Source organism: Perognathus longimembris, chromosome 26, assembly GCF_023159225.1.
Source record: "Perognathus longimembris pacificus isolate PPM17 chromosome 26, ASM2315922v1, whole genome shotgun sequence".
In the NCBI taxonomy this organism is placed as follows: domain Eukaryota; kingdom Metazoa; phylum Chordata; class Mammalia; order Rodentia; family Heteromyidae; genus Perognathus; species Perognathus longimembris.
The window spans coordinates 2,735,731-2,763,354 of NC_063186.1; the positions used below are offsets into that span (position 1 = coordinate 2,735,731).

The window sequence follows — 27,624 nt, forward strand, 5'->3', positions numbered from 1 at the left end:
GCACGAGCTGCCCAGGAAAGTAAATGGTGGAGGGACTGAAGCTAGAGAAGAGACTGACCCCCCAAACACTGCAATAAGGCGGGGTTCTACCGAAGACTATTTTGCATGAGGCAGATGGTGTCCAGTCTGGCAGTGTCCCAGAGCCTGACCTTGGGGTCAGATGGCCCTGCTCTGTCACCCGCACCCACACTCCCGAGAGAGAGAGAGACGCACGAACACACAGGGGCATTTAGTGACAAACATCTAGGTGTTTTTTCCTGTCTTTAGAGGCAGAGTTAGCATTTCTCCTAAGCCTATGCAAAAAGGCACAAGCAATTTAAATAAACATCTTTCACAGTGACTTTATTAGCTGTTCTGGTAAAAAAAAAAAAGGCTAGTGGGAAGGCCAAAATAATCTGATTATGACACATATTGAGACCACTGATAAATTTCCATTATGAGTTCTTTTCCTCTTATGTTAGAGGGCTATTCAAATTTGGCTCTAAATTTAGGAATAAAAACAAAGCTAGGTATTATCTGCTTGTTGGGTCATAGGTCTGTTTTAGAGGGGAACATTCTTTTTCAACGTGCTGCCCCAGAATGTATGTTACGTCTCTTTCCTTCCCTCCCCCTTGCTGGCACTGAGGCTTGAATCCAGAGCCTGGGCGGTATCCTTGAGCTTTTCCCGCTCGTGGCTGACAGTCTACCGTGAGCCACAGATCGACTACTGGCTTTCTGCAGCCAAGAGTCTCACAGACTTTGCTGTCAGGGCTGGCTTTGTACTGGGACCCTCCGTGGCTAGGATCGCAGGCATGAGCGAGCCACTGGCCCCAGGCAGAACCTTTCTTTACGGGCTCCTGGCAGGCCACCCCTGCTCCTTTCTCTCCGTGCTGTTGGGAACGGCCTAAGGCGTCAGCTCCTTGGGACTGCTCTGTGATCTCTGGCGACGTCACGCAAAACCTTAACCGGTTACAATCTCTCCACTCGGTTGCTTCCGTAAACTGGGCAAGACTCGTTTTCGGAGCCTTCTTCTCCATTCCCTCACTGCTTTAAATAGCTGAGCCGGTTTGTTTGTCTCGGGCTCCGGACGGCATCCTCCTCGCACCCCGCCCTGCCGTGGAATTCCAGCAGCTTGGGATGATTTCAGTGCCTGACTGCCCAGCCCGCTGACCGGCCGCCCCCCAAAAGGCCCACGGCCCCCACAACTCGGAACAGGGGCAAGAACGGCGGCTTTATCCCTGTCACTCCTGCACCATTGACGCATGGTGGTCACACCGCCTTCCTTCTTGTGACACCTTGCGTGCTTGTGAGATGACGCTTCCATTTCAAAGATGGAGCAATCGAGCCCGAGCGAGGCACCAATGGGGGGGGGGGGGATTGCAACCGCCGTCTGGTGACTTAGGGTCACACGCACGCACTACTGACGTCCACAAAGGGAAGGCTGGCTCCCCGTGAGCTCCGCGTCGGTACTAATAACCCACCATCGCATCTTTTGGTTGGGTTGTTTAGTGTCTGTGCTTGTTTTATGCCAATTTCGGAGTCAAATATGTATTTACCGCCCCCCAACGACATATCACTAGCTCTATTTACTAAAAACAAAAACGAAAGCCACAACCACCGCCCAACGGGGACTCCCGGTTAGCGGGTGCCCCGCCATGCCCCTGCTGAGCAGACGGTCTTTTACTCGGCCGGCGTTGTCCTCAGAGGCCCTAGCCCCGCATCGCAGAAATGATGGCAGGCGGGGCAGCTACCGAGCCCATCACAGAGCCGGACGGAGGACTGGGGCGGACGGTGTCAGGTTCCACTTCCTGTGTCACACAAACAGGCCGGCGTCGGGAGGCGTGTCACGGGAATGGAGTCCGTCTCTCAGGGCTTGAAATCAAGCATGCGCGTCGAGATACCAGTCCCCACCGGGGGCCCTCGCGGGCCCACGAACAAAGGGGCTCGGCTCCGGGAAGCGGGGCCCTTGAGGCTGCAGAATGCTGGAGAGCTGCCGTGCTTGGGGGGGGACTACCGGCCCTGGGGGCGGGGGGGGGGAGGGAACTGCCTGCCCCGAGGGTGGGGGGGGGGAGGCTGCTGGGCCCTGGGCCCTCTCGCTCTCTCTGGCCACGGACGGCAGTGGCTTCCCACCCAGCTCAGACACAAAATGCCGGCCGACAGAGCTCCCCGCCTGGGCGGTTTCCCTTAGCACGCGTGTAATTTTCCCCGCATGAGCTGCCCACGAGCAGGTTCGAAGCGAGAGCCACAGGGCTTTTCTGCCACGGAGAGGACGCAGAAACCAGTGTGCCGACGGATGCACGGTTTCCCCGGAAGAAATCCACGGGGCTGGGGGCAAAGGAAAGATCAGCGCTCCCCACGGCCCTTCCCGATTAGCCCCTCACATTAATTTAATGGAGAGGGAGCCCAGGTTGTTGATGGGACAAACAATTCCCTAGTGATTTCCAGATAATCTCCAAATCATTTCCCTGTTCACCTGTGGGCTTACCTGTAGTTACAACACCCCAAACAAGTATCAAACCCACCACGGAGAAAACCTACATGGTGCCGTGCTGGTTAGGAAAAGGATGCTTTAAATACACGCGTCTAGAACGATGTCAAGAATAGACAGCTTGAGCTGGCTTTCATTTTAGAAAACAAACGCTCCTGAGAAGCCCGGGGAGGAAGGAGGAGCCTGGCCCTGAGCTCTGCTCTCAGAAAATGGCCACCAAGCGAGGAGCCTGCACAGCCAGACCAGGACCCCGGAACCTTCTGGGCGCACGGACACCTAACCTACTTCTCACACCGCAATCACCCGGAGACTCACAGAGCCTTCTTTTTCCACCAGTACCAAAAGCCGTGCCTGCAAAGTTAGCTATTTGCTGACTACAACAATGATTAAGCATCAGAAGTTTCATTATTCTCTCTGAGCGAGGAAAGTGTGTCATTTTTAATGTAAGGTAGTTGCTGGGGTTGGACGAAAGCTCTTATTTAGACTTCAAGGAAGGAAGGAAGGAAGGAAGGAAGGAAGGAAGGAAGGAAGGAAGGAAGGAAGGAAGGAAGGGAAAGAAGACCTTGATAAGTGTTTCTTAAAATAGAAAGGAGACAAATCAGCCTACCAGAAACTCATTATAAATAGCAAGTCTTAAAATACATTATTCAAACGTGACAAACAGCTCTTAATCGAGAACTTCAATGTATAAGCTAACAGGTCACAAGTTGACTTAGCAGTGTATTTCCCCTTAGGAAAACGGCGTCGCTCGGGTCTTAAAGACAGGGACGTCCACGCAGAACCCCACCTCACGGTGTGGTGGGTAAAGACATCCCAGGCTGCAGGGCCTCAGACAGGGCAAGGGAAAGGTCAGGGCTTGTTAGCACGCCACCCCGAGGCTGGGCCGGCTCCCCACGTTCTCGGCAAAGCCCCAGCCAGGGCTCCGTGTCCCAGGTCCGTGATGGCGGCTTCTGCAGTCTACCCTTGAGAGCTTCCACTCCCTCGGCGTGGGCCGGCAACAGGTGCGCGGGGGAGCAGGCGTGCCTACGAGTTCAACCCCTCCACCGTGGAGAATCGAACCCAGCACGGACGCCCTGAGCTCGGGGCCAAGAACACCAAAGACAGAACACACGCTAAGGCGGGGGCCCGGGGCCGGGCAATCCTCACCGGCCTCTAGGTGCCAATCCCCAGCCCCATCCGAGCTGGCCAGCTACCTGCAGGCTCACCCCAAAAAAGTACTTGAAGCTGGGGAGTCCATTCTGAACGCAGGGCTCCCCTTGCCTGGCACCATGAGGGGCTCGGCTCTGCTTTTACCGAACTGCTGATGTTATTACCTGATTGGAACCGACCCTAAAAACAGCTGTTCTGACACGTGAACAGGAAAAAAACACCACCGACACAACAGGGCCTAGAAATAACACCCGGCTCACGGGACGGGAAGCCTGTACCCACACCTGCCCCTCCGGGCTGCCGGCGGCGTCCAGGACGCCCTTCCACGACCCCACGACTTCCCACGACCGCGGCACTGCGGACGGACACACGCGCGTGGGGCCCGCGTGGGGCGTGCGGAAGGCGACTCCTACCGTGCCTGGTGGTGTTGGGAGTCTGAACTCGGGGCTTCACGCTCGCTAGGCGGGCGCTCTACTGCCGTCTCCGTAGGGTTATTTTGGGGATGGGGTTTTACTTCCTGCCACGCTGCGCACCGGACGGCAGTCCTGCTGGTTCAGGCTTCCTTCCTGCTGCCGCGGGGATGGCAGGAGTGTGGAGATGGGGGGGTCTCTCTGACTTTGCTGTTCTGGGAGGCTTTGAACCTCAATTCACTCAATCTCAGCCTCCTGAGTAGCTAGGACGTGAGCTAGGATGCGTGAGCCACTGTTCCCCTCCATATCGCCAGCAATGCATAGTCGCTTTTAAAATGTAAGAGAGGAATAAAAATTGCTTTTGTTTTTATGTCTGGCAGTTGCGGGGATGCAGGCCAAGGCTTCACGCGTGTTCGGCAAAGGCTCTTCCACACGCCCATAGGCCACAGGAAAAAAAAGAAGAACGGAAACTGCCTGGTTCCACTGCCTCTCCCGACTTCAGAAGGCATTTTCCTGACTGTCTTGATGGACAGGAATCCACGGGGGCCCGGGGCCAAGCGCCCAGCGGCTCTGCCTCCCGGATGCGTCATGGGCGCCGTGGTCAGCTCTCCCCAAACCCACGCCCCCGCCCCTTCCACGGGCCTCGTGCCGGCGGCTCCCTGGGGCCCGCCCCGCCCTGCGCCCCGGCTTCCGGACTGTGGAGAAGGTGGCTGGGTGGGGTTCATTACTTCCAAGGATCTTTGCAGCCATGAACTTTGAAAACCCCACCCGTGTTCCCCGCCCCCGTTTTTCTTTTTAAATTTGTCATCTGGGGATTGACTCTGTAAGAATCTTCATTTCCTCCACGGTGGATAAATGCCACCTCCACCCCGTCCTTACATTCCCACGGCTGGGAGGAAGACTCCGGCTCTGGGCCTCTCCCTCACCCGCCTCGGCAGGGGCTCTGGTGTCCTGCGCAGCCCAGCAGGGGCCGAGTGTCTCCGGGTCACCCCAAAGGACCGTGTCGACACACCCTGGCTGGGCACGCGGACCCAGCACAGTTAACCCGGCGGAGCCATGGCGATCGCCGCGTGCGTGTGTGCGTGCGTGACCGCCGCGGACGGTCCCAATGCAGAAATGCACCCAGCTCTCCGTACACACACAGCAGATAAGGCCAGGGAGGGGAGCACAAGCCCCGTCTGGCTGCCTCTGGGGGACCCCCCCCCCCGTGCCCTAGTCTTGCTCAGTTCTGAGCCCTCTCTGGTGCGAGTCCCCATGGGCCCCCCCCGTGTGGACGCACCCTAACTCAGGAGGACGCCGGCCTTCCCCACCCTCTCTCCAGACTGTGGCGCTCCCCTTTATTCCTCCTATTTGCTAGGACTGGAACTCTCTGCATTCACTGGACGGATCGTCGGGAATATGCTCTTACGCTCCACCGCCTCTCTGGGGAAGGGGCCAGCTTTTTACTGCTGAATTCTCCACTGCCCTCAGCACGGCACCATGCTCGCGGGGGGGTGCCGAGGCGCTGCGTAACACTTACAGAATGGCTGAAGCTTCCGGGCTCCTAAGAAACATCTCACTCGCGCGTATTTAGGACTGGAGTCATTACCAGAAACACTCATCTTAAAATCTGGTATTAACTACTTAGACAGAATGACTTCCTATTTCCTAGGCCACACAAAAGCATTACTTCAAATTGCTTTACTGTGTTCTACAATGCAAAAAAAAAGAGGCGGGCATTTCTGCATTAAAGAAAGCCCTTGGGTCTTAACTGCTTTTTTTCTCCTCTGCTTGTGGTCTAAGTATACAAATACCAAGGCCTGCAGAGGCAATATTAATGGAAAAAAAAGAAAATATAAAAAAGGAATTATAAATATTTAATATTTTGAAGATGACTTCCCATATACATCTACCTGGAATCTGTACGAGAGTCAGACCCCAACATCGTTGGAGTCGACATTCCTACATTTTAACAATAGGAAAGTTGCTAACAGTCGAATAAGTAATTTCTTGCTAAGCGACCGATCCAATGGTTAAAAACACAATGCTCCGTTTCAATACCAAGCTCAACAAACCATTGTTGAGTGGAAAATAAAGGAATTCAGAGAAGACCCTGCTATTGTTTTTAAAGTCAAAAGCCTAAATGTAACAGATGGCAGGAGGAAGGACGTGGATGGAGAGGAGAAAGCCCTGACGGGCCGGGGGGCCCCCCGCCCCCCTTTCTGAGACCATGGCCGCTGCGATCGGCTGGAGAGGCAGGGCCAGGCAGGCGTGGGGCTGAAGGCCTGGCCCGGGGACCCCGTCTCTTTGGAGGCGCGCCTGATAGCTAGGTACACAAAAACCACCCCATAAATACAGGTTGAGACGCAAGCAAGCACCCCACAACCGGTCTCCATTTTCACATTTCAGTGTTCCTCACCGACGGCGAGGAGCAAACCAAAGAGCGTGAAGGGCACCAGAAGCCCTTTCACATGCTGCGTGCCCAAGGGCACGGCAGGCCGGGCCGACGGTCACCCGGTGAGCACCGAGAGTGTCCGGGGCGCGTGCTCAGTGGCTTGCACGTGGCACAAGCAGGCTGCCTGACGCAGCAACCACACCCAAGTCCCAGGCCTGCTTCAGCCCGAGGCCTGAGGCGTCCCGTGAAGTCCTTCCGGCTGGGAGACGCCACGGCTGTACGGAGAGGTGTCCACCGCTCCCACGGCGGGCGCCAGCACAGCCGCGTGACACACTAGGTCCCGAGGGGGGTGGGGGGCACTCTTGAGAGCCTCTGTGACCCCCAAACCTGGTGGATCACTATCCTGAATCCCATGCCCTTTTGGGGGGAAGCTCCTGAGCGCCCCCCACCCCCCAACAATAGTTCCTTTTCTTTCTTTCATTGTAGGCTAAAAAGAGACCCGAATTCAGTTACCTCAGTTAGGCCAGACCCGCCGTAAGAGTTCCTTTCCGGGCTTTGAAAGCGATCACTCGGAAATCCTCAGTTCTGCCTCCTCCATCACCGCCACGGCAAGATCTAGAAAATGGAAAAGGTGCAGCGCGCGTGACTAGCCGCCAGGATCTCACGTTCCCACAGCGTCACTGCGATGGGCACCCACGGAGACCCGCGGGAAGTCGAGGCCCGCACAAACAGTGCCTTCCCGGCCAGCGTGATCTCCCAGGCCCGGCCCGCCCGGCTGGGAGACGCCTTTCCCCCCGCACAGACCCGAGTGTGCAAGGGCACACAACTGACCCCCTCGATCCTGGAGCCCACGGACAGCCAAGCCTGGGCAGGTCACCAGGACGCGGCCGCAGTCCTCAAAGTTTGTTTTTGAAATTGTATTATCTGAACTGAGAGCCAAAAGTTTCCTGAGGCAACGATCCTCGTCCTATGTGCGGGGCGTCCCCCCCAGCCCCCCTTGTCCATCGCACTGTATATCCTCAATCTTTAAACAAAAGCAGCCGGGAGTCCCCCCGCCATGGGGCTCTGGCTCCACAAGCCGACGACGGGCCCCAGCGCTTGGAAAAACACTACCGAGCGAGAGGACTTGGCTGCAAGTTTCTCTGAAGCCAGGGTAACCCCCCCCTCCATTCTTTCTGGCCACGGGGATCCGAGGAAGGAGTCGAGGCTCACACCACCCGGAGAAAGAAAAGTCCTTCAAGTGTGCGTGGTCGCACTCCTCCTGGTTAGGGGGGGCCCGGGGCGCACGGGCGCTCGCCACCGCGGAACCACGCTGCTGCGGAGCCGGGGGGGGGGGGGGGGGGAGCGGGCGGGCCGACCCCAGGGCTGCGGGCAGGGGTCCCCCCCGCCCCCCCACAGTTCCCCCCCCACGCACACGCGCGTGCCAGGCTCGCAGGGGCACCAGGGAATCGATCGCTGGCGAGGTGGCGCAGGGTGGGGGCTGGAGTGGGGGTCGCGCCCCGGGGACGAGGGGGTGCGCAGCGCGGGGAGGGGGGCCCCCCGGATCTGAGGCCCTGCGCCCCGGGGACGAGGGGGTGCGCAGCGCGGGGTCCCGTCCGGAGCCGCCTCCTCCCGCCCCGAGCCCGCGTCCCCGGCCCCCCCCCCACGCCCCGCGCCCCCGGCCGCCCCCCCACCCCCCGCGCCCCCGGCCCCAGGGGCGCAGCTCCCCGCGGCCCCGCCGCGCGCGCCGGGCTGCAGATGCCGGGCGAGGGGTGGTGGGGGGGCGGCCCGGGTCCGCGGTGCGGCACCTGCGGGCCGGGGCTGGGGGGGGGATCGGGGGAGGCGAGGGGAGGGGGACCCCCCCCCCCCGGCCCAGGGCACTTACGGGCTCGGCGGGTCCGCGGCGGGCGCGCTCCCCCCGGGGGTCCATGGCGCTTCCGGACCGGCGGCGAGTCCGGCCGACGCGCCGAGCTGCGCAGCGCCGCCCAGAAAATGGAGGCCGCTGGCTGGCGGCGGGGCCCGGCCCGGCCCGGCCCACCCGGCGCGGGGCCCAGGACGCAGCCCGGCGCCCCGGGCGCCCCGAGCCGCGCGCGGCCCCGCGGCCTGGCCTCGGCCTCCCGCGGGCGGGCGGGCGGGGCGCGCGGGGGGGGGGGGGGGGCGCGGAGGCCTGGGCCCCGGGCTGCGGCGGGGGCCTCCCCGCACCGCCCCCCCCCAGCACACCCCGGCCCCGCACCGCCCCCCCCCCCCGCACACCCCGGCCCCGCACCGCCCCCCCCCCGCACACCCCGGCCCCGCACCGCCCCCCCCGCACACCCCGGCCCCGCACCGCCCCCCCCGCACACCCCGGCCCCGCACCGCCCCCCCCGCACACCCCGGCCCCGCACCGCCCCCCCCACCCGCACACCCCGGCCCCGCACCGCCGCCCCCCCCGCACACCCCGGCCCCGCACCGCCCCCCCCCCGCAAACCCCGGCCCCGCACCGCCGCCCCCCCCCCCCCGCAAACCCCGGCCCCGCACCGCCGCCCCCCCCCGCACACCCCGGCCCCGCACCGCCCCCCCCCCCCCCGCACACCCCGGCCCCGCACCGCCCCCCCCCCCCCGCCCACGGCCACCCCCCACCCCGAGGCCGAGGCCTGAGGATGGCGGTTCGAGGCCCGGGGCACAGAAGCCCAGGACCCGAGTTCAAGCCCCAGAGCCGGGGCCGAAGGCGGAAAGAGACGAACACGGCCGCCGGGCCCTTCCCTCCCGGCGCGGAGCCCCGTCCCAGAGGCCCCGGAGCTCCTGGCCCCGGGCCGTGAGCGCTGGCGTTTGTCGGCCTTTTCTCTTTTCTTTTCAAAGCTACCCGCGTGGCCTGCGTTCCGATAACATTGAATCATAGTTCACATTTTTGCTTCCCCCAGTCCTGGGCCTTGAACTCAGGCCCTGAGCACTGTCCCTGGCTTCTTTGTGCTCAAGGCGAGCACTCTGCCTCTTGAGCCACGGCGCCACCCCTGGCCTTTTCCATATATGTGGTGCTGGGGACTCGAACCCAGGGCTTCAGGCGTGCAAAGCAAGGGCTCTACTGCTGAGCCGCATTCCCAGCCCTGCATTTTTCTTGAGAAGCAATTTCTGCATCCTCGTTCCCAACCGAGTCTTAAGAATGTGACCACTGGGGTGCACTGATAAGTAGCAAGGCGGGGGGGGGGGGGGGGAACCCCACACACTTGATTCTGAGAGATGTGGACGAATCGAGTCACTTGAAAATAAAGGCGGAATTTTGAGGGGTGACAGGCGGAGCGGCACGCGTGCGTGCCCGTGTAAGGCAGGGGGCTGGTGGCCTTCTTGCTGCCCTGCGCCCTTTATTCTCCCGGGTGTTGGGAGACCTACTCGGCTACACGGCGTTCATTAAGGAAGGACTTAGCTTCCTACTTAGAAAACAACTGCCCACCAGGGCTTGGGCAGAACCTGAGCTCAGCAAAAACCACTCCTGGTCTCTCAGTATGTTTCTGTTCCCCCGCCGCCCCCCCGCCCCCAAGGGTTTTGGAAATGCTGAAAATCAACCAAGCACCACCAGGAAAAAAAAACTGAGGTACAGGAATAGAGACCCAGAGGATGCTAGGATGTCTCTTGGCTCTGCTGGGGGGGAGGGGAGCGATTAGATTCTACTTTTGGAACCCGCCTGCCCGTGCTCAAAGGCCAGTTTCCTTACTTACAAGGCCCCACCTCACATCCCCAGTCTCTGCTTCTTATTCACAAAACGGGTGCACCTCCGGGACTGGGAAGGGGGCTTAGCGGTAGAGCGCTCGCCTCACATTCGTGAAGCTCTGGGTTCGATTCCCCAGCACCACATATATAGAAAAAGCCAGAAGTAGCGCTGTGGCTCAAGTGGTAGAGTGCTAGCCTTGAACAAAAAAAAGGAAGCCAGACATACTGCTCAGGCCCTGAGTTCAAGACCCAGGACTGGCAAAAAAAAAGGGGGGGGCATCTTTAAATATTAGCTTCCTAGAGCTTTTTGAGAATTCCATGAGATGAAACCATGTGGCAAGAGGCAAGATTTACCGAGGTGCCTAGCACACATACTGGGTGTTCTTTCCTTGCAAGCTGTTGTGGGTGTTGCTAGTGCTGAAAATATTCAGTGTTGGCTTGTGTGTGTTACTAGGGATTAAACCCAGAGCCTCACCCGCGGTAGGCCAGTGCTCTACCACCGAGCTACATCCCCAGTCTTTTCTTGTTGTTGTTTTTCCTTTATAATTTTCAGCTTATGGGCGCTGCTCCACCATTGAGCTACAAACCCCAGCCCCTGCCTTCAGAGTTCAACTTCTTACCATTCAAGAAATGGGGATCACCTCCCAGCGCTCTCTTGCTTGCTCTCTGCAACAGGTTTTCTACTCCAGAAAGTGTCCATGGGTAATCTGCTACGGTCCCCTGGTGAGTGCCATTGGCGGATTTACATCCAGGTCTGACTCTGAGGTCACTTCCTGGCCTGCCCAACCTGTTCCAGTGGCGCCTCGATCAGCGGCAGCCACGGTCAACAGCTTGCTGCTGGCAAAATCCGCTCTGGTTTTCCTAAGAAGCTTAGCAAGTGAATGGGTCCTGCCATCCATTTGTTAGGTCTGCCCAGGAGAACACCGCCCCCCCCTTCCCTCCCCTCTTCTTCCTGAAGGACAGCATGCAGCCTTACCAGAAATCATCCTGCCCCAAACCAGTCATCCCTCGGTAGACTTGTAACTGTGAATCACCTGTCAATGACTGCACCAAAAGGACCTCATCCTCTGAGGTCACTTCCCGATCCACCGGGTCCTGCCTCCTTCTGGTCCTTCCATGTGTGATCTCTCTCCACTGTTACTCTAGCTACGACACGCGACATGCTACGCGCTGCGTTCTGCGCACCGCACATCTGCATCTTGCCCAGCTCGGCGGTTCTGCTCTCCTAATAAATTCTCTTTTGCCTGGACTGCGTGGTGGTCTCCTTTCGGCAACCCTTATTTACCTGCACCACAGACACTGGTATTTCCCATCGGCGCCAACTGTTCCTCCAGAATGGAGTCCATTTCCCCAAACTGTTATTAATAACTAAAATATCAAAGCAATACTTCTAAATATCACTGTCGAAAACTTACATAATCAGACGGTGCTCTGAAATTTTCCATTCTTCCTTATAACTAGTCACAGATTCTCCCTCTTAATCATTCTTCTGAGTATGAGGGACTCACTGGAAATTTCCAGACGTGTCCATACCTTGTAATTCTATTCTTTTCGGTGGTAGATTCTTTTCAAAATAGCCACGTGCTTTTTTTTTTTAACATTTGCAAAGAAAAAAAATGAAACAACTATCCCAAGACTTTTCATTTCTCCTCTCTGAAATGACTACTGGTTCATGTTCACGGTGCTGCCCCTGACCTCTGCCAGGGGCCTGGTCTAGCAAGCTGTTCTTGCAGTTGATCGCATGATTTCTGCTGTGCTGCCATGGTCAGCTTGGCCATTCTGATGAAGTCTATTGGCCAGTTTCAAACTGGCTGGCCCTTTTCTCTCTCTGGGGTTTTAATGTTGTCAGAGCATCGTATAAAAAGACTAAAGAGGTCCATCTCTCTTGGACCCCTTTGCTTCCCGCATTCCCTGCTACCTGTTTGGAATCTAGCTCATTCTGATTCCTCTACTTGCAAGGCTCTGCCGTTTTACCATTTACTTCCCTCCCCTGGATGCTTATCGCTTTCACCCTTCAAGCATTTAAGGAAGCCACGTCCCATCTTTTTCCCTCATTTGCATCGCGCCTGCCTAGAGGGCTCTTTGTGTGGTGCTCCGTTGATGGAGACCACAGCTTCGGAAGAAGCTTTGTCTAGAACTTGCACCCCCAAGTGGTGTGACCCTAGACCCCCCAGGACAACTGCTGCCCCACAACAGAGAGCCTGAGGTGGGGTGAGTGGGGGAGGGGAGGAATACCCCCCACCCAGCCCCAAACTGAATGCCACCCGCTGGGTCTGAAGAATATCCCAGTGAGGCCTCGAGTCAGGGTTTTTACGAGATCTATGACACGGGAAGGACGAGGAGGAGCCTGAATTGAGTCTGACAGTACCAGCTCACAGGAGCTGTGTCTTCAAGACTCTAGGTTTTGTTTCATTTTGATACAAAATGCTTATGATGTCGATAGAAAGGAATACAGTATGCGCACAAAATATCATCTCAACTATTAAACAAACAAGCTCAGTAAGCACAGGGCTCTGAGTTCAAACCCTGGCACCTCCAAAGAATAGTAAAAGAAAAAGAAAAGGAGTCTTCAGATTCATATCCGGTCCTTGGCCTGTCTTTGTATGGTTCACAAATGAAGGATTATTTTTTAAGTTTTAAATGGACTGGGGGAAAATTAAGATGTCAAACTACAAAAATTACATAGAATTCACGCTTGTGTCCATACATGAGGCATTATGCAGACAGGGCTGTAGTCCGACCTAGTACTACCTTGAATTGTGTGGTGTTGTTTTTTAAATGCATCAGTGCAGGTTTCTTTCTTCTTAAGTAAATCCCTACGCATATCCTCAGATGTGCTTTCCACTGGCCGTCAAATGAAATGTATGGGCGGTGCCTGTGCTGGACCTGAACAGACCACACCAAAAGTTCCAGAGAGCTACCCTGCAATCAGGCTGTGGATGTGAGCTTCTGAGGAGTCTGAAGATGAACAGTCCCCAGAGAGGCCAGTTTGGGTGGCATCGGGAAGTCCCTGAGCTGAGCTTCTTCGTAAGGAAAGTAACCCGGTTCACCCCCCACCCCCCGTGCTGTTCCCTCTGCTGCCTCCTCTACGAATCCTGCCCACGCTGCCTTATAAAACCCAGCTGTGACCAGACGCCGGTAGCTCACATCTGCAATCCTCACTACTCAGGAGACTTGAGACCTGAGGATTGTGGTTCCAAGCCAGCCTGGGCAGGAGAGTCTGTGAGACTTATGTCCAAGGAACCGAGAAAAGGCTCAAAAATGAATTTAAAAGAACAAACAAACATACTCACTAGACACCATGCTGACAATGAACTATACAACTTGTGGGGATGGGAAGGAAAAACCCGGAGACAGAGAGGGAAGGGTGACATCGTCCAGAAAGAAATATATCCATTCCCTGACTTATATAACTGTCACCCCTCTGTGCATCCCCTTCAAAATAACAATAAAAATTAAAAAAACAAACAGCTGCTGTTCTGCCCCGCCCAACAGAGCACCTATTTTGCCTTTCACAGATGGCTCCTGGCCTGATGTATGAAAAACCTCAAGCGAAAGCGGTGAGGCTCGCGGAAAGGGGACTGCCACGTGGTTTCAGGCAGAAAAGAGTTCGTTGTGAGAGCCAAACTGCGGGGGCCACCCTGTATAGAGTGGGGTGTCGCAGCTTGAACTAGTCCAGTGGTGGGGAGGGATGATGGGGACGGGGGAGAAGGAGGCCTGGCCTCGGAGGATGAGGAAGTGACCTCGGGGCCCAGGATCCGTCCCACCGTGCACAGCCACCCGCTACCTGGCGGTTCCTGGTGCGGGGCCTTTGCAGAGCCACCGAGAGGAGAGGGAACGAAGGGGAGGGGATCTGCGGGAGGGTCCGCGGGGAAGGGCCACGTCTCCCAGGCGGACCTCACAAAGGCTCACGTTGTTGGAAATGAGGACTGGGTTTCCCCTGTGGCCCCCCCGAGCAGCCTGGCGCAGCAGAGAGACCCCCCGAACTTAGTGCTCTTGGTGCTCTGGTGACAGTCCCCTCCGTGGGGGAGAGAGGGCGACGGACGCGGCGGGCGCTGGGCCTCCTGCAGCCCGCGCGGTAACGGGGACGGAGGGGAGGAGGAGGCTGGAACGCGTGGGGACAGCGGGTCAGGCGGCTCCGGAAGCAGAGCAGTGAGGCCTCCACGGGCGGCGAGACGCGGGTGGGAGACGGCACGGCCCTCATCTGCGGCTGCGCTTCAGGGAAGACAAAGGCGCCGGAGCGAGGCCTGCCCGGTGCACCTCGGGTCCCCCCAGGCTTCGCCGAGCCGCGTGGAACAGGAAGCTTGGGGTGGAAGGGCGAGGCGTGGACCCCGCTTCACGGCAGGAGCCGTGGGCTCTGCACCGGGAGCCCGTGTGTGACAATAGAGCGAGGAGGCCATTGTGAGTCAAACACCGCCGGTTCCTGCGCTTAGGAATTCTCTGAAGACTTTTGTTTTTCTTCCTGGTGGCAACCTCTATCCACTCCCCCCTCCCCCACCCCCAGCCCCAGCACCCCACCCCCACCCCCAGCTCAAGGGTGCAACACAGACACCACTCCCTCCCTTGGCCCTGGCGGCCTCCTTTTGTTCTGTGTGTCCTTGTCTTCCCCCCCCCCCCCGTTCCCTCCCGTTGGCCTCGCTGGGACTCCCCATCTGCTCCCCAGACAGTGCCCCCCCCCCCCCCGCCTTCCACGTGTCTCCCCCGGACCCTGCACACTTTAGAGGCTTTCGGTGGCGCAGTCCCTTTCTTTTCCTTTCTCCAGCTCTAGAAGCAGGATCTGCAGTGGAGGGGGGGGCGGGGGGGGGCTCGCCGGGGCACAGCCCTCCCGGGATTGAACCGCGTTCTCAGCTGGTGGCTTTTGTTTTCCGACGGCACCGGCTTGTAAGGCCCCGGGGCAGGCGCTGTGTTCGTCACACTGTCCACTGGGGACCGGGTGGTGAGGCCTTCATTAGAGCAAGGCTTCAGATGGAGTGGGAGATTCGAGCGTGCAAAAGGGGAAGAAATTTCAAACTAGCCCTTTGGCCTGCCACCGTGGTCCAGGAGCGAGGACGCGGGCTATTGTGTTATGGAAAGCGGGTAACGAGGGCCACCACGGCCTTTCACGCACACGGGGAGTGTGGACACCGGCATCGCTGAAAACAAAACAGCACCGGAAGACAAACTGTCTGGGGGCCAAATGTGCTGAGCACGGATCTGAGAGATCCAACGGGCTGGTCTCGAACACAGAGCCCTTCAAGGGAAGGAGGCAAAGCCCACGGTAAGATCGAAAGAGCGATCTTCTGGTCACCGAGAGGTGGAGGGACAGGCACTGGGCCTGGGATGGCCTCCCAAAGGCAAGCGATGTACCCACCGGTCCCCGAGTCCCCTGCCGCTGTCCCACTGGGGAAGGCGAGGAAGCAGACGCATTTTGCCCGCACCCACAGATGCAAAGCCCCTGCATTCAAAAGCCTCCCGACCTAGCATCTGCTCATGAATTTGGAAGTGACAGCCGTTACCGAGGTCACCTGGCAGTGCAGGGGGGACCAGCTTGGAGAAGGGTGGTCGGGCATACGGCAGTCTATTAGGCGCCAAGGCACCCTGGGAAGGTGGGAGAACGAGACAGCAAGTCCAAGTGGAGAACCGGCTCTGCCGTCGGCTCCGCCGCCCCCAGACCGAAGGCCAAGCCAGGGAACAAAGGCGACCGAGAAAACGCATGCCACGCATTTCTTTCTGCACCAGGGACCACACACAATCGGGCCTGTCCTTCTCACGCTCTAGCCTGTGTTACCAGAGTCCCGGAGGAACCCTGCGACGCCCAGTTCTGCCGGGATGATAGCAATGTCTGTCACATAGTAGTTGCTCAGCAAAGGCTCCAGGAAGTGGGCCAAATTGCTTAAGTCTGCCCTCCGTTAGGTGGTTTTTTTTTTTTTCTTTTTTAATTGGGACTCCTTAAGTCTTGCATTTCTGCAAGAGAAGAGTCAAAGCACGATGCTGAATGTATTGAAAGCAACAGCAATGTTTATTAAGAGAAGTAGGAATACAGCCTCTGGAGAGAAAGTGGGGGCTCTCTCAGAGAAACCCCAGCCTCCTGACCTCGCCACCCCTGTACTGACGTAATAAATCCCTCCTCTCTTGTGATGGCTATCTCCTTTATTAGATGATACAACTCATTCTGCCCAGGCGGTATCACCCATCACCACAAAGAAAAGCCCAAAGCGGGGTGGGGTGTTGTAATCTGCCATTACAACGAGATTTAAATGACCCAAAGGTAACCCTGGGTCACTCCAACTGCTCCGAGTGGAGCCTGGCAGCGTACTTCTGCAAACTTCGCCTTCTCCTTTAGAACTAGACAAGACGGTATATGTAACTTTCATGTAAGGGCTGCCTCAGCCCTACGAATCAATCTGTTGCTAGACCTGTAGCAAACATCCTCCTGTACGTCCACGGCTTACTACTTGAGTCTCACTGCTTCCTAACGACTTGGGCAATAGTCTAGAAAGGACTGGGATGTTTCCCTAACACAAACGATGATGTGCCAGTCGGGACATCTCGATGTGGCGAAGCAAACTCTACCAGAATATGGAACCGTTTCACAAAGCGCTCCTGGAATGGTCAGAAGGCTCTCGTGAACCTCGGGGCCTAAGCCCATCGCTTGTTCCCTGGCCTTCATCTGAGGCCTACGCCGAATGGTATAAAAAACACTGGCCCTTAAGAATCTTCTAAGCACCATTTGCCATACGAGAGAAGAAGGAAAAAGTACTCGTAAGCAGTGAGGCCTTTCCAAGAGCAGCCACGGCTGGGGGCAGTGGCTCCTTCACGCCGGGAAACCCGGCAAGCTGAGCGATGGAGACCGAGAATCGCTGTTCCAGGCTGAGGTGGGGATTGTCATCCAATCGAAAAAGCCATGAGAATCCACGTGACCAACCGCTCTGGGGGCTGCGCCCATCATCCGGTGGCAAAGTGAAGCAGGAAAGGGACAATCTCAGGATGGCCAGCCTGGCCATAGACCCAATCGTGAAAAGAGGGCTGGTGGAGAGGCTCGAGCAGTACAGCATCTGCTCCAGCAAGGGTGGGGAGGTCCTGAGCTCAGACCCACGCTGGCAGGACACAAGAACAAAGCCTCAGTGGATAGATGCCTGCCACAGGGCCAAAACGCTTTGGTGAAACCTGTGGAAACCGCCATGGTGGGAGGGGGTTTGGGACCAAGCCACCTACTGCCGGGTAGGTAAGACGCTTCGGCCATCACGCCTGCGGCAACCAACGCCAACGGATGCCTCGGCCGTCTGCCAGATGCTGTCATTATTAGGAAAAGCAAACAAGGCTTTCCAGCACTTCCCCTGTGCCCGAGGCCTTTCTTGGGTGGGCACTGAGTCAGGGAGGCCTGAAGGGCCCTCGTTTTCGGAGGCGGTTTCAGGGAGCTGACTGGCTGGCGGGCAGGGCCCCCCCCCAGGCGCTGCTTGCCTTGGGGGCTGGGGTCACCTGCTCCCCGTGGAAAGGCTCGCCCTTCCAGCCACCTTTGGAAGGCTGGGCCACAAACCTCAGACCTCTCTGGCTACACCATGCAAGCAAGACTTGCGGCGGGGCTGCCACCAGGATCTGGGAGTGGCGAGTGGCTTTCCACCGTCCTCCCACAATGCACTGCTGACACGTGACATAGTTTCACTTTAGTTTTTGTCTTTGCATGTGTCTTCTTAGGTGCTTGCATGTTTATCTGGGCCTGGTCCCCTCCTTCCTGGGTGGAAGGAGCAGGTTTGTAAGAAGCCGACCTTGGGGCGTCTCGTTCATTCCTCTGCTTCCAGCTTGTGGTACACACAGGAGGTGCACGGTACAAACACGTGGGGTGTTTACTTATCAAGAAAGCTATAGCCAGGTGTGGTGGCTCATAGCTGAAAGTCTAGCGACTCGGGGTGCAGACATCCAGAGGGCAATCTGGATAAAGAGTTCCCGTGACGTTCTTTCTGGACCCGCAGCTGGGTGTAACGGTGCGAGCCGGCCATCCCAGCTACGTTAGGAAGTGTCAAATAGGAGGGTCACAGGCCAGGCACGAGCTAGGCACAGAGTAGGACCTATCTCAAAAATGACCAACATAAAGAGGAGGGCTGGCAGAGTGGCTCAAGCGGTACGGCACCTGCCTAGCAAGCATGAGGCCCTGAGTTCAAACCCTAAGACCGCAAACAGAAAGGAAAGGAAGCTGTTTAGGGCTATGAAGCATAAAGTCACATGGCTCCAAGAACTGAAGGGCTTCAAATGACTGAGTACTAAAGAAAAGAGGTTCTAGATCTTTCTCACATGTCAAGCAGCCGAAGGAAGCTCCAAGTGAGGCTCTGGCTACCAGGCCTATCTATCTAAGGAGAGCCAGAGGCAAGGTAGAGAGCAAGACACGAAATCTTGTGTTCCCACTGAATTAAAGCCTGGAAAAACATTTGCCATCCTTCAAGCAGGGGGTGGGTAGAAGAGTTGAGAGCTTTATACTACAAATCATCCACGCGGAAAGCCACGCATGTTCCCCTTTCGTTTTAGTGAGAACAAAGCAGTTGTTTGCACACTCTTCTCCCTGTCACACCTGCTCTGGCCTGCCCTTAGCCAAAACACCTTAGCCCAAAGTGTCAATGTGGAGAAAGACTCAGTGCCATCTTCAATCAGCAGGAAACATCTTCAGCTAATCTAGGAAATCCAGTAATCATGGTGAATGGGTAAGTTTTAGAGAAGGCTTTGTGCCTCGTACCCATAGTTGTGGAATAAGGAGGCAAGGGATTAGGCGGAAGACAACAAAGTAATAAATACAAATTATTCTTCCACTCACTGGTCTATTTATTAAAGTGACAGTGGTACAATATATTTCCCAATGGTCTTTCTGGCTCCAGAAAATTATACTTAAATTTTCTTTCAGGCACAACCAACAGCAATAGAAATGGAGGCTGCCATTAAAAAAAAATCACTGGGTATGAAAATCTGCAAGATGACGTAACCGTGCTTAGGTTAGAAGCAGAAGGATCGGCAGTCTCTAAATGTTGAATGTACAAGGTATTGGTTTTATGGTAAAAAAAAAAACACAACAACTGTACTGCATCCATCTCATCTTGTAATTAAGATTCAAATGGTTTCAAACTACTCAATTGTACTGGCCTATCAAAGTAGAAAACATTGTAATTACAATCTTTCTGAAAAGCAATAGTGTTTTAATTACAAATGCCCAGGTTTTATTTGCTCAAAAGCAAATGGCAATTAGCCTGATCTTACTGGAACTGCTAACACAACTGGTCCTAAAATAAAAGGCACCACTGAATCAGCCTGCTGACATTTCCCTTCCGTTTATTCAGGTCTCATAGATACTGTATTCAAAATGTACTTAGGCATTTTAAATCAAACGCAGGAAGGAAAATGGCTACCAAGCAGAAAAAAAAAAAAAAGTAGTGTTGCAGAAAGAATACTTGATAGCCAGCCGAGAGCACAAAACCACTCAGAGACGAATCATGCTCTCGTATAATCAAGCCACAGAACGATTTCAAGCAACATCCTTTAGTTGGTCTCCAAACAACAACAATACAACAACAACAAAACTCACTCTTCCAATCCCCCAGATGTCTGGTTGCATAGACAGTACTGCAGAATCTTGACAGGCTGCTGGGCTAAAGCAACTACCTGCACAGAGGGTTGGGAGACTCAACATTCCTCATGAAGAAGCTAACCTTGGGGAGGCCTTAGGCTTGACAGACACCTTCTCCCTAACATACCAACAAAGATGCTCCCACAAAGGCTCCGGGTGCCCTTCCCATTGGAATGAAAGACGTGGGCTTGGGCCTTTCTCCACCCAGAGTATGGAGGTCACCCAGACAAGGAAAATAGAAACACCAGCTTGCTCTGATTCTCAGGATTTCTGAAATGCCTTTTGTTTTCGAGGCGCTGGTAAACTCGTGATAATGGACCTACACTCCTGTGCACAAACCTTGACCTGCATTCTCGAGCATATCACAAAGAGAAACCTTCATTCTCAAAGCACTGAGTACAAAGGGGATGGGGGAGAAAAAGCTGCGTCTGGTCAAGCTTCCTCTATGTACTGAGAAATATGACTTGATCTGGAAGGCTTTCAAACCGCCTTTTCAAACACGTTTACTACCACTGCAGGTTCTATATGAGAGAAGGAGAACTGTAAAATTTTCATTAAACATTCGTTTCCTTTTTTTTTTTTTTTTTTGCATATCTCATTGCATTTTTAAGTACGGTATGGTTACCAAGGAAACAAGACCTGGCCCAATGTTAATTTGAAACTAAAATATATAGGGGAAGTTTAGCTCTTTAAAGAGCTCATGAAATTGTTTTGAAAAATGCCAGAATTTGGGACTTACAGAAACACAACAGAATGGTCTGGGGCTCCATTTCATTTGGTGAAACTCTGTTTCTTTAGAGGGCCATGTAAATTTAGCATTTCCCCCTTTCAAACTTCTAAGTCTTCGCCCCACCCTCAAAGAGAAATACACACACACACACAGTGTATGTATCCCATACATTGTCAGACATTGGTTTTGGAAGAATATAAATGTTTATCTTCATCCTTTCATCTAACACGCCTAAAGACCGCTTTTTAAATTTTAAATATTTTTCATATTTTTTATGAAGCTTATTTATACTTTTGGAAATTATCTCTAGAAACCCATCTATTTTTAGTTTCAAGCTAGAATGGAGCTGAATCATTGGACTTTAAAAAAAAAAAACAACCACAACAAACCACTCTTTTGTCTAGTGGCGCCACACCTATCATAAACCCTATCATGTAACTCAAAAAAGGAATCGTCTCACCTTTATGGCACATTATTTTTTAAGTGTATAAAATCCCTAGGTTTGTGTAGTATGTGAATAGGAAAGCCTATCCAGTTTAATGCCCTCCCCCTCCCCCAAAGATTACAACTCTCTCAGTTTTTATTTTGGAAGTCATCTTTTCATACATCTAATGCTTTGACTGCAGGGCTCACAGAACAAAAATCTATGAAACATGCACAGTTCAACCTACCTGTTTGTATCACTCCATGCACAGAGCTCGCAAGACAAGACCCTCGGCCATTTTTATGCAAGGCGATGGAGCCCAACAGCTTTTTCCGTCTTCTTGCTCACAAGTTTCCCATGCAAACTGTCACACGCACCAAAAATCAGACGCAGAGCAGCTCGAACGTACTGGGATCATGAGGACTGAATTTATCAACAGGAAAACAGGACTGGAAAGGGAAGTTTCTCCTCCACGGTGTCTCTGACGCTGCGAGCAAGGAAGACGTGCCGGTCTCCCCCCCGGCTCCTCTGAGAGTTCAAAGCTCAGAGCTGACCACTGCCGAGAACACCCCGTCACAGTTGCTGAAAATCAAACCACCGACGCCAGCACTGAAAATACAAATCGGAGAACTCAAGTTGTGTGCACACCACCACCACGACAGCGATGAGTTAAAAATAGATTCCACCTTGCCTCCTACCTGCATAATAAACATGTAAGTTTCAAGTGTTTAATTTGATATTCACATTAATTAACAATACAACATACATTATTAAAAAGACAGCAATTGCAAGAAGAAAGGGGAGACACCATCTGGTAGCATAGTTTTGGTGGTGGTGGTGGCTTTAGGGTTTTATGGGGTTGATTTGGCTTTGTTAACACACACACACAGACACACAGACACACACAGACACACACAGACACACAAAGGTAAAACTGTATTTCTGAATGTGATGAAAAGCTACCAGGCAGAAGCAAATGAATCGCAAATGAAAGGTGATGTTGAAATATTGAGGGCTGTAATGAGGCGAAAGAGAGTCCTCGCTAACAGATGATATGGGACGCAGAGCATTTACATACTCACATGTGAAATACTAGGCAACGTGTAATGAATTCTACACACAGCATGCACACAACGCAGGCACCGCTAATCCTGCCTGCCATCCTCTCCTCGGCTCGCAGGAGCGAGATCGGAGCTGCAAGCAGCCCGGGGCACCGGGGAGGAGGAGGAGGCAGGGGCAGCTCACCTTAAATGCGGTATCTGATTAATGTTGTAAGTGACAATGCATATCGGCCTCAGAGAAGACTTGGCTCTACCGGGTAGGAGGGAACAAAGAAAACTGTCATCAATTGGTGATGCAAGATGAGCTCAATCACTAAACCCTGGTTAGCCAACTCCAAATTCTGCAACCAGGCAGTAGAAGGCATTGCAGACACTTCAGCAGAGCCGTTGCACGGCGAGCGTGCGCGTCTGCCTCTGAGATCCAAGCCATCCTTTTGCTAAGGAAGAAGCAATGAGCTGCAGTGACCACACTCCTGTCTTCTCCAGGAAGAAAGCTTTCAGTACAGTACGTATCTGCTCCCAGAGCATTTTAGAGACTGTTCAGTTCATAGGATTGCTAGTGAAAACCAACAACAAAACCCCACAAGCCAAATGACTGTAAAGCTATGGCAAAGTAAAGCGTGATTCTGGGTAGTGGCTGTAACGTGTGTAGATTATTTTCTAAATCCTAAATGGTGCCGGCAGACTTGCAGAACAATGATCAGCCATCTGTACCGGTTCTCTAACCTTTACCCACAAGCAGCGTAAATGTATCCTGCTGAATGTATCTGCGCTTCAGAACAGCAGATACCATCTCAGACAGAGCCATGCTAAGATGCGAATGCGTTTTCTTAGAATTAGCAGCAGAATGAAATCAGCACAGGAGAATAAATGGAGGCTGCGTTTTTTTTTTCCGGATGTTTTGTGACCATTGAGAATGATGCACGCACCCGCTATCTTTAGTATCCATCCTGACCTAGATAACAGGAAGACTTACAGCAGCATACCATACGTGTTCAGAACGTAGAAAAATGCAGAATGTTTTTTTTTCCCCCCTTCACCCTCCCCACCCCACCCCACCCCCTCCAATAGCTAAAATTTAAAGGCGCAAACCATTTCTTAAAGGCTCTGGACGGTACCTACTGTAGGCGAAGATGTCGCGTTAGGCTGGGAGACGAGGTTTCTTTGTTTTACTTTGAGGCTTATTTTAGCCACGCTGGCACGATGACATTGACATGAGGAGGTCAGGGCCGACGCTGCATTGCTATCCATCTTAGGAGTGAAATGTTTCCTGGAAATGAAACCTCAGCCACTCCAACACCAAATTCCCTGTCTTTTTCAACGCCACTTCCCTACCCCTGCTGCTGCTCAAGGCTGACGACGGCTTCTACTTGGCTATGTGCAATAAATTGGGAGTCACTTGCTGCGGAGACTCCCGTCCATAATTGTGAGGAATTCATTTTTCTTAAAGAAATCTTCCAGAATTCTTACCCATAGCCTCTCTCATTCCTATCAACATGCACGTGCACGCATGCACGCACATATGCGCGCGCGCACACACAAACGCACACACACACGCACACACAAACGCATACACAATTGAAGCTCGGATTGCAATGAAATGTTTAACGTGTAGAACAAAAACTGTTGAAAGAGCCGCTTATTCAGGATTTTAAAGAAATGCCTAATAAGCAGAAAATGTTTTGCTACAAAACTAGTGTCATCATGTCCCTAAAGAGAAAAACAGCATGGCTTGCTAGAAACATTTTTTTCTAGATCCAGCCAGCAGGTTGAAAAAAAAAAAAAAAAAAGCTTTTCCTATAATATGATGTATAAAATGAGAAGTCTTTTATTTGATAAACACAGAACAAGTTCTTTTCCATTTATTTCTTTAGCTACAAAGAAACCATACAAAAACCACCGAAGTCCTGGATATAAGGCAGCATTTTTATAAAATGCTGAGACTGGTTTTATGTCTGAAATATATTTTTTTCTTCTTCTCTCTCCTGAAGTCTTTAATTGCTTATCGCATCACCAAATATACCTATATTCATTCATTTTAACACATGCAAAAATAAACTACTATTTTCTAAGGTTGCTGGTGTTCTATGTCCTGTAAGAACTGGCTAAAAATAATCAGGTTAGAAAAATATTTCTGCTCCCCAGAAATATTTTTTAAATTAAAACAACAACAACATTTGAACGTCTTAACTTAGGCACTAGGTGTCACAACTGAATCTTTTTCTAGTCCGAAATCTATCTCTTTCCCCAGAACGGAAGCAATTTCTAGCTGATGTGTGGGAAATCCCTGGCTGTGCGTTCTCCTGCCCACACGCATTATTTTCTGAGCTGGGCTGTCTGAGGTACGTCCTACCTCACCCGAAGCCGGAGCTTTCCTCCCTCCTGGAATAACGGTGGCTCTACTCCATGGCCCCCCTGTGCTCACCCCAATGGTGGAGCCACCTTCCCACCCCCAAGTGAGCTCTGGCTTAACACTGACAGCGACGGAGGGTTAGAAGAATGCCTCCTGAGGCCCGTGCTTCCTCCAGCACGAGGTGCGAGAGCTAGAGAGCCCTCCTTGTGGAGTGACAGGGCACCGATTTAATACACAGCTACCTGGAAGGCAGGGTCCTTCCGGTGGGGGGAGAGGGAGGGAGACGAGAACGCCGGGCCATGTGACACTTGGCGTAGGCCCAGATACTCCCATGAATGACATCTGAAGGCTGGATGTCTATGCTAGACGTTCAGATGATTATTACTGAGCCTACACATGCACGACACGGCGTCGGCGGTGAGCACACAGAGCTACGTCGTGTCCCCCGTGGCTGGGGGAGCACAGGACAGAGACGAGGACAGCAGTCCTGGGGCTCCCTGGGGGCTTCACACCTCCCTCCCCCACAGGCGTGGATGTGGCCTGCTCCTCCTGAACCAGGTACCGGGACAAATGGGTTCACCTTCCCCTCCCCCCTGCCGGGGGCTTTGCTGTCCACTCTTTATCAAAATGAACCCAAAGCCACAGATCGGTATATTTTGTGGTATTCCAAAATAGACCGTTTGCGAACTGTGTAGTGAGCAGATTAGGCAAAAGCATGTTTACCAGATCTGCTTGGGTTGAACCGTTGTGAACCCTTGCTTCAAGTATCCTGAGAGGCGAGCTTGTTTAGACAGATATTCCCGACTAGTAAATCCTGTTCTGTACTGCACAAAAACAAAAACAAACCCAAACCCCATGCTCGTGCCTGAATTTCTTAGCTCTGTCCTGATTACAAGTGGCACAAAGACACGTTGAATAAATGCATTAAATCCTCAGTCCCCTCAGAGTAAAACATAGACACTACCTTAAAGACAAAGCTCCTCCCATCACGAGAACTGCAACTCATTTCTGACACTCTGACAGTCAAGCATGAGGTCCCCCAAAGAATCTGGCAGAAGCCATCTGGAGGACAGCGCTAGCTAGGAGAGGGACACGTTTGCACCTTGAGTCACGTTCTTACTTGCTTGCGGTCTCTGTTTCGCAGGCGGAGCTAATTTTATTTCCAGTCCTGTGGGTTAGAGTTAAACTGCATGGCTTATGCAAAAGTATTCAAGTATGAACAAAGCTTCACTCGCCACGTTTAGAAAAACAAAACAAAACATCCAGCCAGGGCGCCAAATCCCAGGGGGAACCCTAGGTGTGTACACATTCGGATGACTTTGTACCTTTCTTTTCTTTTTTTCTTTTTTTAATCAGATTTAAGTTACGACACATATTTCACAGTACACCTTTTACCCTTCACAAGGATAAAAGTTATTCTACTCTTACGGAGCTTACGAAGTCCATGAACTTTAACAATTAAATCATTTCCTCCATTTTGGATGATATGTACATGAAGTTCCTTTTGTTTAGTAACGTCGGTTCCCTCTTTCACTCATTCCTTTCTTCCCATTCCCACCCAGGAGTTGCTTAGTTCCCTTTCATCAGTGTCTGATGTAGCTGATGGTCTATATTATTATTATGGTTGTTATTATTATTTTCACCCACTTTCCACTCATTCTGCTTCGCACCTTTCTTTATGCCACTTACTACATTAAAATTTTCAGCTGGCTTCTTTTTACACCTAGTATAGTCAACATTTGTGAGTACATTGATCATCTGGTTGAAATTTAAAAAGTGAAATGTTCACTAAATACATCACATTTGTGCTTGCTAGGGAGGCACACTTAACACCGCAGCCCCAGCCCTTGTTTAAATTCTTTTTGTTGTCGGTGGTGGTCATGGGACTTGAACTCAGGGCCTGGGAACTGTCCCTGAGCTCTTTTTTGCTCAAGGCTAGCGCACTACCACTTTAGGTCACAGTGCCACTTCCATTTTTCTGGTGGCTAAGTGGAGATGAGAGTCTCATAGCTGCTGGGGCTGTCTTTGAACCATGATCCTCAGGTCGCAGCCTCTTACGTAGCTAGGATTACAGGTGTGAGCCACCAGCGCCCAACCCTTATTTAAGTTCTTTTTTTTTTTTTTCCATTTCTTTATTGTCAAAGTGATGTACGGATGGTTTAGGGTCTCATACATAAGGCAGTGCGTACATTTCTTATCCAACTTGTTACCTCCTCCCCTTATTTAAACTCTTAAAGAATCAAAAAACTGGGGCTGGGAATACGGCCTAGTGGCAAGAGTGCTTGCCTTATATACATGAAGCCCTGGGTTCAATTCCTTAATACCCCATACACAGAAAAAGCCAGAAGTGGGCTCTGTGGTAGAGTGCTAGCCTTGAGCAAAACAAAGCCAGGGACAGTGCTCAGGCCCTGAGTTCAAGCCTCAGGACTGGGGGGGGGGGGAAGAATTAAAAACTTAGAATTATTTTTTTCCATGATCAGGTATATTTAAGTTTGCCAACAGTATGTTGATTTAACTGATCAATGACTGAAATGACATTGGATGATACTTTAGTTGAGCTTTTTGACCTCTTGCCTAGAGGTCTAGGTAAGGTCCTCTGTTTTTTGTCTTGCTGGCAGTGTAAGGGTTATCGTGTACAGAGAACCTAGCACACACTCAACACTTGAGCTACACGGTTTGTATTCTTCCATTGTAACACAGCGGTCTACCAGGAAGGAGCTGGAAGGAAGAGGCACACACAGACCAGGTAGTTTTCAACAGAGAGCAGGGATCACGACGGAAGGCTGTGCTGGGTGGCATCTCGACCCATCCTAGTCCAGAGGACCGGGACTACCTTCAGGGTGTCCCAAAGGATTGTGGGAATATCTCCAATAGGTGCCGCGCCTTTATGAACACTACAGCAACTGCGTAGTTTCTGCTCACCCTTCTCAGTGCGCTCAAAGCATGGTACTAAGAATGACCTTGAGTGCCCTAGGAAACCAAGTAGCCCCTGGGAGTACTTGGATCTAAGTACATTACATGTATGCATGGAAATCACCATGAGACGCCTTTGCACAATTAATATATGTATGCTAGTAAAAAGCGAGAGAAAAAAGAAGCTCAGCTAAACAGAATTTCAAGCGAAACAATAAACACTGGCTAAAAATCACCTGGAACCAACCAAATGTTGTTTGAGAAATATCAGAGGACGGTGCCTGACGGCTGTGACAAATCACTCAAACCAAGTGTCCCCTTTATTCTATTTGGGTCACGAGGAGACATCTCACGAGTGAGCAGGAACAGCTAAAATTAAGCTGCACGTTCCATTTCCCATTGTCCGGTGCGATTTTGGAACCAGAGGTGCAAAACCAGGAGATTCACCAACACCGACAAAGAGCGCAACGCCAGCTGTCACCTTTCCAGATGCC

General features: G+C 53.0%; 1 protein-coding gene across 1 annotated transcript in view; it reads right to left on the reverse strand.

The window, feature by feature from the left end:
* The window catches only part of Zbtb38 (zinc finger and BTB domain containing 38), a 35,353-nt gene extending 10,657 nt beyond the window's left edge, over positions 1 to 24,696 (reverse strand). Inside the window, 2 exon segments of the mRNA XM_048334443.1 lie at positions 6,914 to 7,015; positions 21,051 to 24,696. The gene's annotated coding sequence lies outside the window, so the exon portion shown is untranslated.
* Positions 24,697 to 27,624: the final 2,928 nt, after the last annotated feature.